Genomic DNA, 11,176 nt, shown 5'->3' on the forward strand with positions numbered 1-11,176 from the left:
GGTAAGAGTCATAGCTGAATTAGAGGTAGAAAAACATGCTGCATGATTATTGTGTGTTCACCCGGTGGTGTGTGGTGATTGGTTGAATTAAGCTTGTTGTGCTTTAAAACTATGTAACCAGCTAAGAAACTATAAAAGATGCTGTGCGGTATTAAAGATAAGCTTTTTGCCTTCTGAATGGAGCTGGTGTGTGTGATTCGTGAATGTCACGTCCGTCTCAACTGCAACACTGGTATTTCTTTCTCAGATTTTAAGTCACACTAATGGACCCAGTAAAGTATCCTGCCTAAAGAGTGGGCACCAGCTTAGGTGAAAATGCATGCAAGAGAACATGATCTTCTGTGAATTGAATTGAATTAAATTAAACCTGCTCTATGGATTGATTTGTTAAAGTGGCCTCTAGGCTTGCATTTTAGTGATTTAATAAAAGAATTATCTGTAAGACTAAGCTACAGCGTAAGAGACTGAAGTGATTGGTGATGCTTTAAATTTGGTACTGTATTTAAGATAAGAGACAATGGAGAACCATCATTATTTAAAGTGTTAGAAAGCAACGAATATTATTACAAGAAACCCTAATTTCAGATAATTAAATTTGAGACATGATTTTAAAGGAATATTTGTGATAGTAAAATATTACTGTCATAATTCATTTCCTCAGCATGTATTGCTTTGTATAAACCTAGATGACAACATTACTGTTTATGTGTGAAATGCTTTTCACATGTTTAATTATCCTCTTTTGTCAATAAACGCAAACTCTGGTTCTTTTTTCTACTGATTTTAATTCTTTATACAACTTATCAAACTGATGTGCTGCAGAAATGCATGTTATTTACAGTCCCTGATAATGATCTTCTTATGATCAGCAAAAAATCTGTATGTATATAAAAGACAGTGCTTTCTAGTGACACTTAATGCGACAATTATGAAGTATTTGCAGTTAGTAAGATTGCATGCAGAAATGTTTTAAATGTTTATTTCATTATGCGGGTTTTTATATGGAAATAAACCATTATTATTATGTAGGTATTTTGATGTTTTTCTTTTAAATAGCAGAAATGTGTCTATATTTTTTGTAATGTAAACCCTGCAGAAATGTGACTAAAGCTGCTTTCTTGTGAAATATTTTTTTTCTTTTTAATTAATTTTAATTTAATTAATTTTCTTTGAATACAAGGATATCACATGATTGTGCAATTCCAGCAAATAATTCAGTGTATTTGCAAAGCTTCCTTAACAGGCGATTGACATTTTGCACTTCTGCACTGCCTTTTATGTTTCACTTTAAGCTTCCTGTGGAAACTACAGGTTTTAGTATATCCTAAACAAAAAATGAAATAAAATGTTGTCTTATCAGAGGACCTTTCTAAAATACAGGCATGAGAATTTCAAAATAATGGATGCATTTCCTCTGATCAGCTCAGTTAGAGTTCTTTTTTTGCAGAAAGGTCAATGGCAAATAGTAAAATAAGATAATTTAGAAAAAATATGTACCTTTTTTTTATATTCAGTCCTCTGATTGCTGCAATGTATAATTTGGGGGAAAAACAGAACTCTCCAGATCCCTTATATTGCAGAGGACTAGACAGAATAGCTATGACAGGAACAATTTTCAGTGAAAATCCTCTCCTGGCCTTTGACTGATAAGAGAAGATGCTACAATTATGAAAAGATCTCCTTCATTTCTTCTCCATGAATAACATTGGCTTTGAGCAGAACCTCCCACAGATCACGCTAGCAAATAAACATATTGAAATGCCACAAGAAAGGCATTAAATACACCATATTCCAACAATCCTCCAACTGCCATGGGTATCAACAATAGATTATGGTATTTTTACAATTTTTTCACTGTTTATTTATTTAACAGATTAACCTATGAACATGTATTTTGTGATTAATAATTCCCTCCTACCTATTTGTCAGTGGTGTCTCATTTACATCTCTGTTTTGGTTGGTTGGGTTTGGGGTTTGGTTTTGGGTTGTGGGGCTTTTTTTTTTTTTTTTTTTTTTTTTGTTTTTGTGTTTGGTTTTTTGTTTTTTTGGTTTTTTTTTCTTTTTTGTTATTTCCTTTATTAATGCACTGAAAATTGAAATCATGCAGAATATGAAGAAGACAAGTATTGCAGATGAACTAGTGCCAGTCGAATTTCCCAATAAGATTCTTAGACTTTGCTGGTGCAGCTAGACCAATCTGTTTGCAGGTTCATGTCTGTGAAATATGCCTGCCTCTCAGCATGCTGCAGCTGTGAAGATAAAAGGCATTTGGGCCCCCATAAAAAGCTAATATTTTTAGACAAAATAACTCTGCCAAAAGCAAAGCAAAGTTTTCTGCTTGGGAACAGAAAACACCTGGCAACACTGCAGTCAAAGCTACTGTTGTAGCTGATTATTTGCTACCTGTTTAATAAAACATTAAGCATAAGAGACTTCTTGGTGCTTTTCTAATATGCTTCATGCTTTGGATTGGGTTTCTTTCTTTTTTCATTTGAATGCAGTCTTTGAAAAGTATGCTATTTAGAAGGTATTTTAGGCTGCTACATTTGACTAACATCCAAAGGGCTCTTCATTTGGCACATGCAGTTCTTTAGGGTAATGCAGCAAGGAGATCCTTTTGCTGTAAAGAAAAATTCAACTCCTTTAAGAAAACCCACATCAAACAACCTTGTAGCTATCATATGGCCACCACAAAGCAATGCATTCATTTTCAGAGGTGTTTTAACTTCATGCACAAAAAAATACTATTGTATTTGAAGCACATTACAAATTTGGACCTTATACTCTTTTCTGCTTTCTTGTTTGTAGGAGATAGCAGTAGCATGTAAATAAGAGCAAGATCAGCAGAAATGAGAGAAAAAGCAATGGCAGTATGTTCTTCCTTTTCAGCTTCCATGCTCCAAAACTAGGGTCCACAGGAGTACAGTTTCACTGAAGTGCTGGGAAGGGCTAACTTCACACCAGCAGCCTGAGGTATGCTTGCATTTTGACCACTGGGGATCTCAATTCAAATGACTAAGATTATCTGAAATTTCTCTGGGGAACGTGTTCCAGTGCCTCAGTACGCTGTTATGACCCACTCCAAAAGGTCAACGATCAGTGTTTATAAATATATATTTAGAGTTTATTTTAGAACAATTTGGTTGCAATGGAAAGCAGTTATATAGCCATTTTGGTTATAATATATTGTAATATAGCACTTAACAAAACATGAAAAGAAAGAAAGGTTAAGAGTAGGAAGATGTATATAGTCATCACCCAGGGGTCCAGCAATGGGACTTGGTTGTTGTAATTTTGATGTCTGTTGGCTGAAGTGATGGTTGCAGTCTTAATCTGTCAGGGATGGAGAAATCTCACAAAACACAAAGTTCAGTGTGTTAAAATACAGAATCACAGGATATGCTGAGTTGGAAGGATCCACAAGGATCACCGAGCCCAACTCCTGGGCCTGAACAGAACCATCCCCAAAAAACACACCACAGACCTGACAGCATTGTAAAAATGCTTCTTCAACTCAGTCAGATGTGGTGCTGTCACCACATCCTTGGGGAGCCTGTTTTGGGTCCTGTCACTGGTCACCACAGAAAAGAGATCAGTGTCTGCCCCTCCTCTTCCCCTCACATGAAAGTTGAAGAGTGCGATGAGGTCTCCCCTCAGTCTCCTCTTCCTCAGGCTGAACAGACCAAGTGACCTCAGCTGCTCTTCAAACCCCCTGGAGCCTTGACCTTGAGGTCCTTCACCATCTTTGTAGCTCTCATGAGATTCCAGTGGGCCACTTGAGTTTGCCCAGGTCCTTCTGGATGGTTTCCTGTCCCTTAGGTGTGTCAACCATACCCCTCAAATTGGTGTAATCTACAAACTTGCTGAAGGTGCACTCAAACCCTTCATCTCTGTCATTAATGAAGATATTAAATAACACTGGCCCAAGTATGGACCCCTGAGGGACACCACTTGTCACTTGTCAGTGAAGACTCTGAGCCAAGTGACCACTATGCTCTGGATGTGACCATGCAATCGCTTTCTTATCCATCTGACAGGCCACTCATCAAACCCAATTTAGAGAAGGAAGCTGTGAAAGACAGTGCCAAAATCTTTACAGAAGTCCAGATCAATGTAATCTGGAACCCTTCCCTTGTCCATTGATGTAGCCACTCCATCATAGAACACCACCAGTTTGATCAAGCAGGACTTGCTCTTGGTGAGGCTGTAGTTCCCTGCCCTCTGTGTGCCTTAGCAGAGGTTCTAGCAGGATTTTCTCCATGATCTTCCAAGGCACAAAGGTGAGGTTGACAGGGTGATAGTTCCCAGGGTCCTCCTTTCCACCTTTTTGAAAGATGGGTACAATGTTTCCCCTTTTCCAGTCACCTGGAACTTCACCTGAGTGCCATGACTTTTCAAATATCATGGAGAGTGCCTTGGCAACTTGGGATGCCTCAGGACTCTGGGATGCATCTCATCAGGTCCCAACAGACTTATGTATGTTCAGGGTCCTCAGTGGTCACAAACCTGATCTTTACTTACAGTGGGAGGGACTTTGCTCCTCCAGCCCCCATCCTGCTACTCACTGACTTGAGAGGTGAGGGAATAGAGAGGGTCATTGAAAACTGAGGTAAAAAATTTTTGAGTACCTCAGGCTTCTCATCAGTTGTTACCAGTTTTCCAGCATTGTATATTGGGGGAGATACACTTTCTTTGACCTTCCTTTTCTACACCTGCAGAAAGCCCTTCCTGTTGTTGTGTTCCTTGCCAGGTTCAGTCCCAGCTTCACCTTGGTCTTCCTTGTCCCATCCCTAAACAACCATACATCTCTATACTCTTCTCAGGTCACCTGTACTTGCTTCAACTGCTTGTGAATTTGCTTCTTTCCCTTTAGTTTGACCAGCAGGTCCCAACTCAGCCATGCCGGTCTCTTGTCTTCCTTGCCCAATTTCTTACCCCAGGGAATTCCCAGCTCTTGTGCTCTATGGAAGACAGGAATGCATACAGAAACACACACTCCTCAGAAATTTCAAAATCCTCTAATTTTCTATGCCATCACCCATTCTTCACCTTTATTCTCATTTAAAATGTGGCTGTGCTTGGAGAGCAGATGACAAGTGCACACAAGAGGCAGTACCGGAGGTCCTTAGACTGCCAAACACATCTCCAGAGACTATTTGGTAGAGAGGAGGTCACACTCTACTTTCCTTGCATTATCACCTTTTATACCTATCATTTGGAATTCAAGTTACTCAGTCTGAAAGCATTTTATTGAACACAGACTCTGAATTGCTTACGTTACAGAAAGAAAAGGAGTAGACTGATGGCCTGTATGTGAGAAGGACTGAGGTGCATTGAGCTCCTGCTCTCCTCCCCTCCCGAGGTCCCTTCTTTACCAATGCCACCTATACTATCACCACTCTTTTCCTCTCAGAGCCTCTCAGAGTTCATAAGCATGTTGCTGTTTATTAACCTCTATGCTTTCTGCCCAAGACAGGTACAAGGACCTCCAACAACCTCCTTGCAGCCCTTTGATGCAATCCGGAAAGGGAAGAGACAGAGCTGATAAATGAGGGGTGCAATATGTTGAGAAAGGTAAGGTGAATCATGCATGGAGGTGAAGGAAGAAGCAAAGTTACATGCATCAACACTATGTACTTAGTTTTCCTGCAGGGAATAGAGGCAACATCAGTGGGGATTTACCTCTCATACCAACCCAAAAGAGACTTTTGAAGTCTAGATGTTAGCAAGTGTTGATGGTGCATGACAGCTTCTAGTAGGGTTCTGCTTACTGCAGTACTAAGTTATTATTTAGAATGCTAATTTTTTTTTTTTTGTTAAAGATTTCATTAAAAATACTTCTAATTTTATTTTAAAATTACATTTTGAAATTTGTATCATGAATGATATAAATATATATAAGCTGTCACAAGTTTCTCAGGGGTAGACATTCATTTGACGAAATGAGCATGCGAAATTCTGACTGAGTCTGAAGTATGTTCTGAAAAGCAATTCCACTACAGGCATCACTTACCGTCAACATACATCTGCATTACCTCCATCCACAGAGAAAACTTATCTGACATTCTCTAACTTTTCTCCTAGATCTCTCTCATACCACATGCTCTCTTACACAGGAAAAAATTGGCATTACAATATTCACTGAAATGTAGGAGAATTGTTAAAGGGTTGCAAGCTCAATTTTCTATCATAAAGTATAAGATTCAAATACATAAATCAGTATCTTTCCCTTATGTTAAAAGACTATGTAGACATTACAATTTCAAAGGTACTTTCAAGCTTTCTGAGAGGCACTTTTTAAAAATAAAATTGCACATAAGAGACTACATTTTTAATGTATTCATTCCCCCCTCCCCTTTTTCTAAGTACTCATCTAATCTACTTTAGATGGATGCTATGACTCTTAAGAACCTAATTTAGCAATGCCATCAGCTTCACTTTATATTTGTCTGTACATAAAAGAGAGTGAGAAAAATTGCCAAAGCCACTCTTGAATCTTTCCTATTGGAAAGGCGGTTTATAATAAAAAGGGCTGACATAGAGGAGGAAACTCACCATAGCAAATGACTTCCCATACTAAATTACTGTAAAGGATTACAGCATTTAATCACACAATTTAAGAAATTTTTATAGTAATTAGTTATGGCAATTATAGGTTGTCTATTCTGCTACGAAATGACCATCTAGAGAAAGAATACAATGTAAATGTGCAAGACAATCTTGCTGGTTTGCCTCCTTAAAACCTCCTTTACAGAATATCTGAGTCTTGGTGTGTTGCTAGACAAGCCTTATTATGAAATTCTCTGCTTTCTTTAAGGTTCTATTTTCTGACTGCATCTTGCTTGATATGACACACTTCATAGACCCTTTTGCTAAACTTTTATTTCTCAACTAAGTGTTACTGATTCATTTTTTTTCTGTCTATTGCATTTCACTGTTGACAGGTGACAACTCCAAATATTTAAAAATAATTATAAGTATTATCAGCTAACAAGCATTCTGCATATTTCCAACTATTATCCCAATATGGTCTGCTCTTCATTTCTCTTTTTCATTCAACATGTCTTTGAAGACAAAGAGTAAGGTGTGATAAACGTCCAGCTGTAAAGCTGTGCTTCTTGACACCTGATTCATGAGTGCAAGTTGTGTTTGAAAACATTTCTAACTCACTTTTATGTTGAAAATCAGTTCGGTATTAAACCAACTACTCTTTTAAGACTGTTATCTGTTCTATGATTACAGAAAAAATTGATAATGAACTCTACTTTATGCATCTTCAAAGTACAGTTGCATGTAATCTTGTGTGTTTTAATGAAAATTGGTTGTGTGCATAATACTGAGAATCTAAGTCTGTGAGATTTAATTCATTCTCTGGAAATAGTCCAAAGAGTTCTAAGCAGAAAATCGTGGTGCCACTCCACAGTTTCATAGAGGAAGTAAAATAGATTTCTGTAACTGATATACCTGTTGTATTTTTACTGTTCTTAAAACAAGCCCTTTTTTGACCAAACAAGAAAAACATCAGAGAATATATTTTTAGTTTACTTTTTCTCCCCTTTGTTTCCAATTTCATGAAAATCATCTTCTGGGAGCATATTAAACTTTAAATGGCAAGGAGTAATACAAACCTAGAGTACTTAAATGTGCCTCTTATCAGTAAACTTCTGGCATCTAATAAGAGTCATAAATGTAAATCTCTGAAATGGATACATTAGAGTTTTAAGAAGTAATCAAAGTGGTAAGAAGTGCTGTTTATTTTGAAGCCTCAACCTCCAACCCTTTTCAACAGCAGATATCATACATGCTTTCAGCATCAGGAAACAGCCATAGGCCACTCATTCTTATAGAGAATATTCAGGGCTTTCAGGAAGGGACAAGACTACCATGGGTGCAGCAAGCATGTGTATCATGTAGACAGCTTTTGCTAGGAGTAGCACATCTGTACAGGGGAGTCTCTGTGTACAGCAGAGTAGCCTGGAAAAGAAACAAATTGTTGTAATGAGATCAATCTATATGGCACTCACGGTGGCTCCTTCTACTGGAGCATTTTTGTCCTTTTGCTCATCACTTGGTCAGGACAGAGTTGTGATTTCTGGGGAAGACAGCAGAAGATTTTCACGAAGGACTGCAGAGGGCAGTGTTTGGTAGCAACATGATTTTACTTCAACTGAGAGACAGAGGGCCTCTAGGAAGTATACAGTGTCTCTCTGTGACAGGAAGAGGCTACAATGGTCCACAGGCTCAAAACATGGGGGTACCACAGATTTGGATCAATTCAGTTAAGAAAAAATAAGCAGGGGAACATGATAGAAGGTCATCTATAACAATGCATGATACAAACTGGGACCCCTTCTGGCTTTCATCTGTAGGTAAACAGCCTAGATTCTCTTGGAAGCTGTTAGACCTGAAGATAAATGTGGGAATAATGAAAGAAAAATACATTCGTTGGAATACCAGAAGACATCATTGTAGAGGAAAACTTGCCAAAGAAACATTTTCTTAAACCAGTAATAAGAACTAATTTGAAAATCCTTAAGTAAATTTATTGGTGCTATAAACCACTGCTTTGTTTTTTTTTTTTTTAATAGTCATATATTGATAAGGGAAATGATACATTGCCAAATTCCATGATCTAATAAGTAACAGAACACTGGCAAAACAACTTTGGAGAAGTCCTGGGGATGTGGGCTGAGTTCTGGGAGCATAGGTAAGATAAAAGCAGCCTTGCAAATTGCTGGAAACAAACTGTGCTAGCACAGAACCAGGGATCAACCACAATTTGGGGATCAAAGATCACCAGAGACCCTGAAAGAAACCCCTGAGGACCAAATAAGGACTTCTGATAGGGATGGGACTGTGCAAAACAGGACAACAAATATACATCCAGCAAGTGAGGATACCTGATAAATATGTAAACAATATGTGTAACAAAAAGCCTTACTTGCCTGTTTTTGATTACACAAGACTAGAGGAAAATCTTCGTGTCCAGCAAGTTGTATTAAAGAATAACTGCCAGTTTCCCCACACAGGTTTGAAGTTACATAACACTTCATGAAAGAATTATCCTATAGCCCTCTCAAAGCAAATTTTTGCATACAAACTTGGAAGTTTTTTTATACCTGACCTGAATACTGAACAAATCTATGCATTTCAATGATTAAAAGAACCCCCCCCAACCCAACCAACCAACCAAATATTCAAGGACTTCTGTAATTCTTTTTGTTTCAAAATAAAGACCATAAATTACTCTACCTTTTTGATTTCTATCTGAAAACTCAAAGACTATCTTAATCTGCCAATTATTAAGAGCACTAGCTTCAGATTTAGGAAAAAAAAAACCTTCAAAAAACATCTTTCCCCACACAGCACTGGAACCCTTGATTTTAAGGAAGGTAGTTTTGCCAAGAGGGCATTTAAAATACTAATATTGTCATGCTGTAGTTTTTACTGACCAAGGCAATAATCTTTTCTTTTCCCCTAATGCTTTGCACTGGATATGCAGTTTACTACATAGTATGTCATCATATCATCCTAAATGAGCAACCCAGCACTGTTAGACTTTACACAGTCCATGCATCAAGGACATTTCTGTAGGACAATTTAACATCAGCGACTGACATTCTAAGAAATATTCTTCCTTGACTTTTGAACATAACACTTTCCTCTGTCATAAGTCCCTGTGCTGCAAAGAAGTTGATTGGACTTATTAAAGAGAAAATATATCTTAAGGGTATTCATAGGATAGAAGGAGGTTGATACATATTGGCAGTGCGAGGACCTGAATCAGTCAAGCTCTGTCAAAGTCATAACCTTCGTAAAAATCTATCACGAAAGCTTACTCACATGCTCCATCCCTCCAGCACCTTCAGCAAAATCATCCGAAACATTATTCCCAACAAAAGGCCTACATTTTTTCAAGGGGAATACAGGTGATAGTTTGATGGCTCACAGGCTATTTAAATTAGTTTTACACTTTCCAAATTCAGACTCATTGTGTGACACAAGACCTTGCATCTGTTTTCTCAGTTAATGAACTGCTAAACTTGTTAACTTGTTAATAAGTTAACTAATCACTGTCTTTACATTATATATATGTGATTTTATATGACCCAATATGATTGATACACTAAGTTTAAGGCCTTTGGGATAATGAGTCTGCTTCTGAACAGAATCTGGTTGTTGCCCATGTTACTTCAACTGCAGAAACTGCAGTAGCTTCTTTGCTACTCTGGCATTTTATTCATTCCTTTCAACACAGTGACAAATCACAAAGCCCACCAAAGTGGATTTCCCATTCTGTAGGTACACTATACCCCTGAAATCCTTGCTGTAGTATACAGTAATAAAAAAAGAAAAAAAAAGAAGTGCCAATAAAAATAATCTTATAATGGATTCTAACAACTAAAGGATTATCCTATCAGACAGCATTTAGCTGAGGAACAATGAGACACGAGCAATAAAATTTATGGCAGAGTCACTCTGTAGCATCATCCTAAGTCAGGGTCCTGCCTTCCAGGTTCACTGGCTTTGTAACACACTGACTGTTCCATCACCTTTGGCTGTGGTCTGCCCAGACACAACCCTTTCCTGGTCTTTCCACCACTGGACCACAACTGAAGCAAAAATTAGAGTTTTCAGAACCTACCAGTTTCCAAACCATCTTTTTGCCTACTGTTGAGGAATACATCTGCTGCAGGTAGCTCGGTAGCATCGGAGGAACAGCTCGGTCTGTTTATGTGGTACTGCGCCGTCAATAAACGAGACATCTGAGACTCTCCTGTGGGAAACCCGGTCTGACTGTGTGAGTGGGGTGTGTGGGGAGACAAACGGGGACTCATCATGTCACGGGAGCCGCTGCTGCGAAGGGGAGCTTCGGGTCAGCAGTGACAGATCTGGCGTTGGGAGGTGGCTACCAGGGAGTCTCATAAATGGTCACACTGGGAAGTTTCCTTAATTTTTCTGCCTTCATTTTAGTCAGTTATAAAATCTCCATTCTTTTGTACATAGAATGAAGCTAAATCAGAAGACTGGTTAAAAAAAAACTACCCCGCCTTAAATTTGTATTCGAAGTAGCCCCTGACTCGCGCCCAAGTGTCACTGACCACCCACAGAAAGCAGGTGGTGCCCACGACAGAGATAGAGCGACATGGGGGGAGGGGGGAGCGCATCCGACACA

General features: G+C 38.4%; 1 long non-coding RNA gene across 1 annotated transcript; it reads left to right on the top strand.

Moving 5' to 3' along the window:
- The first annotated feature begins 2,038 nt into the window (after window positions 1-2,038).
- Window positions 2,039-8,558, top strand: LOC108445744. The gene is made up of 2 exons (XR_001860701.1): window positions 2,039-2,973; window positions 5,473-8,558. It is a non-coding gene; the product is annotated as an uncharacterized LOC108445744 (long non-coding RNA).
- The last annotated feature ends 2,618 nt before the right edge of the window (window positions 8,559-11,176 follow it).

This window comes from Corvus brachyrhynchos, unplaced genomic scaffold (assembly GCF_000691975.1).
Source record: "Corvus brachyrhynchos isolate BGI_N302 unplaced genomic scaffold, ASM69197v1 scaffold33, whole genome shotgun sequence".
Taxonomy (NCBI): Eukaryota; Metazoa; Chordata; class Aves; order Passeriformes; family Corvidae; genus Corvus; species Corvus brachyrhynchos.